Genomic DNA, 6,000 nt, shown 5'->3' on the forward strand with positions numbered 1-6,000 from the left:
GTTTCAAGGGTGAAAGGCAGATATGAAGGAATGGGGAGATTAGTGAGGTTGGGGTGCATGATATGAAATTTACAAAGAATCAATAAAAAGCTAAAATATATGTTAAAAGCATAATAAATATAGAATAGAAAATAAACTGAGAACAAAACACAAGGAATACATGATATAAAAAGAATGCATGCTATTATTCAAATTTTAAAATTCCTAATAAGACAAAAATGAAAAAGGCAAGCATCCTAATTAAGAATAGGTCAGGAAAGGGACAACTGACTCACAAAAGTAGCAACACACAGGAGGTAGCAATTATGTAACAAGGCTCAGCCTCTCTAGCAATCCAAACATGCGAATCAAAACAACTAGATTGTACTTTCTGCTCGGCAAATTCTAAAAACCCCGTTGAGGGTCTGAAACCATCAGCCTTTCATTCTCTGCTGGGGAGTGGGGAAGGGGGGAAGAAAACTGTTCCGTGAACTCTAGATACGCTCCACGAACCTTCCGGGCCTTCATAACCATAACGACTAAGGGCCTGAAATGTATGTGATAGCCTTCCAGTTGGGGTTTCTCCCCAGCTCTTCTGCTCATCCATCTGCCATGATACTTACCACAGCATAATTTGGTCACTATAACCACACACTGTTGAGGGCAGGAGGCCCTTACAAGATAGATGCTGTATCCTCCCAACCCCACAGAGAACCAATACAGTGACCGGCGGTGACAGGTATTTTCCAGCACCTGCTATCAGGATCCACCTGCTGCAACCAACACTCATGGATATTTGGTAAGTGGGTGTTTAAGTGGATGATTGTTCCATTCCTTCTCTGAAGTGCAAGTTGCTGGAGACTAAGGCTACCAATGTTGCTAGTACGGGAGCAGTCTTTCTCCCATCAGAGCTGTGGGACGTTGAATCTGTATAAGTCACACGAGTCTCAGCACAGCAGCTAGGCAGTTGGTAAGCTATAGGTGTTATCATGATGAACTCTCATCCTCCTGGAAAACCCTTACCGAGCCCCACAGTGAGCCAGGAATAAAACAGGTGCCTGACATCTGTTATCTCACTTAACAGGCTGGGTCACCGCAGCAGACACTCTCTGTAATCCACAACTCCAGCACAGCTGAATCACGAACTAAGGCCAAAATGTCAGTTTCTAAATTGCCTAACTTCACCTCACCCCAATGTCACAGAAAGTAGGAGTAGCTCTAGGCCCCCTCTCTCACTATCGCAAAAATGCTTTTCCGGACTTGACCTTATGATGAAGAACAGCTTCCGAGAATCTGGGAATTTAAAAGTTCCTGTGGGGTCATCTCATCTAAGTCGGTTACAGATTGTAGAATAAGACCTAGGTAGGTAAGGGGCACGTGTAAGGTCACACACTAGTGAGGTACAATTGAAGTCTCTGGGCTGACAGGGCCCTACACTTTATGACTGGTAGGCACCACAATGCATTCCCTCTGAAAGCAGAAGCAAGGACTAGTGTGTTCTCTGGCTTTGCAAGGAATGCAGCCTTTGGTGCCCATGGCCTCTGCGAGGATGCTGACAATTCTGAATGCCACAGCTGAGAAGCTGAATAGAGCTTCCACCTCCCTCTGGGTGAAGCCTGCAGATCCTCAGGCAGGAGATACACGGGGAACATGTGAGGTGTTCAGTTGTGACCCCAATGGAGGACAACATGGAAGCATGATTATAAGACAGAACCGTCTTCACACAGGACAAGCTCATCTCCGGTTGAAGCGATGGAATTACCATTCCCATCCTTCCCCCAGCTGCCAGAGAGAAGCAAAAGTGACATCTGTCTGAAAAACCATGGCTTCATCTTGTTTATCATTTTATAAAAGTGTTCAATCTGTTGCCGAGAGTCTATTATCTGGCCCTCAGTACCTCCTGTTACAGTTGGAAAGGGCTTGACCAAAAGGCAAGGGAGATAAAACTAAACAGAACCACGGTGGATTTTCATTCTGGGATTATTGTGTAAAATGGTTGAAGAAATTGTTACTGTGTTCACAAAAATTTTTAAAAGATATAAAATGTTTGCCAAAGTCTGAAAACTTAAAAACTAAAGCAGAAATTTTATCACTAAAGCATACGGTACCTGCTAGCAAGAGCACAGAACCAGGAAGAAAGAATTAGAATTTGAGTGTTCTACCCTCCCACGGCGGGAAGAGCAGCGAAGGTATATACATTGGGTGTTTTTGTTAAGGGTGGTTTCATCATTTCTATTACTTATAACAAGAATATACAGAGACTATAACTAATATGCTATTGGAGTGGGAGAGTAAAACAGTTAAACGGAAAGAAAGTAGAACAATAGAAAAAGACTGAGCCCAGAGAGATGGCTCAGTGGTTAAGAAAGTTAACTGCTCTTGCAGAGAACAAGAGTGTGATTCTCGGGACCCACAACGGGTTCACAGACAGCCATGACCTCAGCTCCAGGGGATCTGACACACTCTTCTGGATGCTATGGGCACTATACTCTCATGCACATAACATACACACACACACACAAGCACACTCACACATTGAGAAAAGAAACTCTTTTTAAAATATAGTAGTTAAAACTGGGCAGAAAATGAATGAGGCGTGTAAGCAAATTAGGTACAGTGAGTGGAGAACTAGGAACTAGAAAACATCAGAAAAAAGAGTCAGAGAGGCAAACTCGTGGAAAATAGGTGAGTGAGTGCAGCAGGAGACATCTGGGGGACTGTGTTGGTTGGTTTTATGTCAACTTGACACTAGCTAAAGTCCTTTGGGAAGGGGACTCTTAATTGAAAAATAACTCCATAAGATCAGCCCGTGGGCAAGTCTTTATTGCATTTTCTTAATTACTGATAGATGAGGTTCATTGTGGGTAGTGTGGCCCCTGGGCTGGTGGTTCTGAGTTCTGTAAGAAAGCAGGCTGAGTAAGCCATGGAGCAGTAAGCAGCGTTCTTTCATGGCCTCTGCCTCAAGTCCTATCTCCAGATTCCTTCCTTGAGATCATGTCCTGACCTCCCTCAACAATGGACTCTAATCTGTGAAGCAAAATCCCTCCCTTCCCACCCACATTGCTTTGGGCCATAGTGTTTTCTTCCAGCAATAAAAACGTGACTCCCAGAGGGATTTGAAAGGGATAATAAAACACATATAATATTTAGTAAAAATAGCCAATAATATTTCAATATTGAAGAAATAAATCAAGGCACAAAGTCAGGAATACTCCTAAGAAGAATGAATCAATCAAACAAACAAAAAGCCAAACAATCCCTAACTTCATCATAAGAGACTTCTTGAAATCAAAGTACAAATAAAACTTGTCCTGTAAATTTTAAAAGAAGACAGGCATGGTGGCACATGCTATAATCCCAGGACCTCAGAGCTAAGGCAGGAGGATCATGTGTGCCAGGCCAATCTGAGCTACATAGCAAGATCCTCTCTCAAAATGATGATGAAGAAGAAGAAGAAGAAGAAGAAGAAGAAGAAGGAGAAGGAGAAGGAGAAGGAGAAGGAGAAGGAGAAGGAGAAGAAGAAGTAGTAGTAGTCAAGGAGAGAAGTCAAATTGGTTTCCAGCAGCAATAAGCTAGGATGTACAGCTAACTTCTTAGCAGAAACAATGGGAGGCAGAACACAATGAAATGACATTTTCAGCATGCTAAATAAAAATGCCTGCCAACCCAGAACTCTATACTTTAAAAATGTATAGTTCCAAAGTGACAATACAATTAAAATTTCAGACAAACTAAACTGAAACTGGGGAGAATTTCTCAGTCCTGCCTGACACTTCAGGCAGAAGACATTGTCTCTAGCTGTAGGTTCATGGGTGGAAAAAATTATAACTGTCCCGAGAACAGGTAAATATGTGTGATACCAGGTAAATGTATGAGTAAAGACTGAGCATTGGGTAGGAAACAATGTTAATAATGCCTGGAATTATTACAGGTATAGAATTAAGATGTCTGCTAGCAAGAGCACAAGGCCAGGAGGGAAATAATTGAAATTTAAATGTTGTATATTCCCATGTCTGGAAGATGAGTGGAGGTGCTTACGTTAGTAAGTTACGGTTGAGTTTGTCAAGTCTATTACTTACAACAAGAATACACAGAATACAACTAACAAGCTTTTGGAGTGGGAGAACGAAACCCTTAAACAGATAGAGACCAGAACAATAGAAAAAGACCAATCCCAGAACAAGTGGAGAAATAGAAAGTAAACAGTAAGATAACGGCACTGAATGCAAATATATTACTGAGATATTTGATGTAAAGGAACTGTATCTCTCTTCAAGTAAGACACAGAAAATTCTGAAATGCCTTTTCATTTACCAACAGCACTCATGTTGGAGGGACTCCAGAGACTGTCCCAAACTGACAAGGCTGACACTGTGGAGAATGAACACAGACGCATGTGAGAGTGGAATGTTGGTTGAATCCTCAGGTTTGGTTTTGTTCAGGCGCTTGTCTTTATCTAAGGTGCTGGGGGTCTAAAAGCCCTGCCTGTTGACTTACAGGCAATTCCAAGAAGCTCCTATCAGGGACCTAGTAACAGCTTACATCATCATCTGCCGCCATTACGTGCCACCAAGTGCAGGAGGCGTATAAGAGGACTGCCCAGCCACCTCAGCTCTCCTCTGTTCTCACGTGTTCCCAGCCAGTCTCTTTTTCTCCCCCCTTTCTGTCTTTCTCTGCTCTACCTTCTCTGCCCTTATGGCTCTGGTCCTGTCTGTCTGTCTGTCTCTGGCACTTCCCCAGGGCCTGACTCCTCCTTTCCTCTGCCAATAAACCCCTTTTATACCAGGTCTGATGCACAGCATGATTTCTCTCAGGTGGCATGGGCCTGTCAGGCACCCACCCCCCTGCTACCATATTATATTTCATAACCCTGCCCATGGTAGGTAAGTTCTCTATCGCTGAACTTCTCGCAGGCCCTCTTAAAGTTCCATGAAAACTTTTCAAGATTGCCATGAAAAGTCAGTCCCAGTGTGGTGTAGAAGATCTGACTCTGACACTGACTTCACATCCATCTTGCTAAGGAACCAGAGATAGAACCCGGAACACTCAGAGTTGTGAGAGGGTGTAGGAAAGAATCTGAGCAAAGGGAAAGAGAAAGCTAAATCGTGTGCAGAAACACGGTCCACAGCCTTGTAGGCCCGGGAATCACAAATGCACAGGGCAGACTCCGAGGAGTCCTGGTTTTAATGGTGATCTGAGCTGTCCCATCAGGCGACACAATGCTCAAAGAAAAGAGTCTAATCCAGTTAATTGGCTCCTTAAGTAAAGCAAACAAAAGCAAATTGACACAGCATATCATCCACCATTTCCAGTGCAATTCTGATCACTGCGTAAGGAAAAGGAATGAAAACCGTAAGATGCCCAGCTGCTAGCATTACTAGCCAAGCCCTTCAACGCACCTATGATCATTGTGCTCAATGAAATAAAGAAAAGTGTGCACATAACGAATGAAAAAGAAATCTCAATTCCAAACAGCAAACACAAAAATGAGTACGTGGAAATTCTCAAGCCAAAAAACCACAGTGTCGGAAATATTCCCTGGATGGCTACTAACAACACCGCGATACAGAGATAGCAGACAAATAAATAAAAGATTATAAACATGAAGTACATAAGTAGAACTATTTGATCCAGACTGAATACAAAGGACAAAAGGAGGAGTCAGAATAGCTTTGGGAGCTGCTTATCTCTGCTTCCTGTGGCTGTCAGCACACGGTGAACATCTCCTGCTCCTACGGCCCTGCCTGCCCTGCCATTGACTGTGTCCACTCAAAGCATGAACCCTATTCCCCTTAAATAGCTTCTTTGCAGGTATTTGGTAACAATGTATCAATCAAACTCCTGAAGGTTAGGACAAATATCTGAGAAGCAAAAATATTTAAAGGAGTTTTTGCTTGGACACCTGGTTTCAGAGAGTGACCAGATCCATTGCTCTGGCGAATGTAGGGTATTCACCACAGAGTGAGGTAGAACATTGTGGCTGGAGGAGCATGTGACAAAGACTACTCACCTGGTGGCAGC

This window comes from Grammomys surdaster, unplaced genomic scaffold (genome assembly GCF_004785775.1).
Source record: "Grammomys surdaster isolate TR1022 unplaced genomic scaffold, NIH_TR_1.0 126391, whole genome shotgun sequence".
Classification (NCBI taxonomy): Eukaryota; Metazoa; Chordata; class Mammalia; order Rodentia; family Muridae; genus Grammomys; species Grammomys surdaster.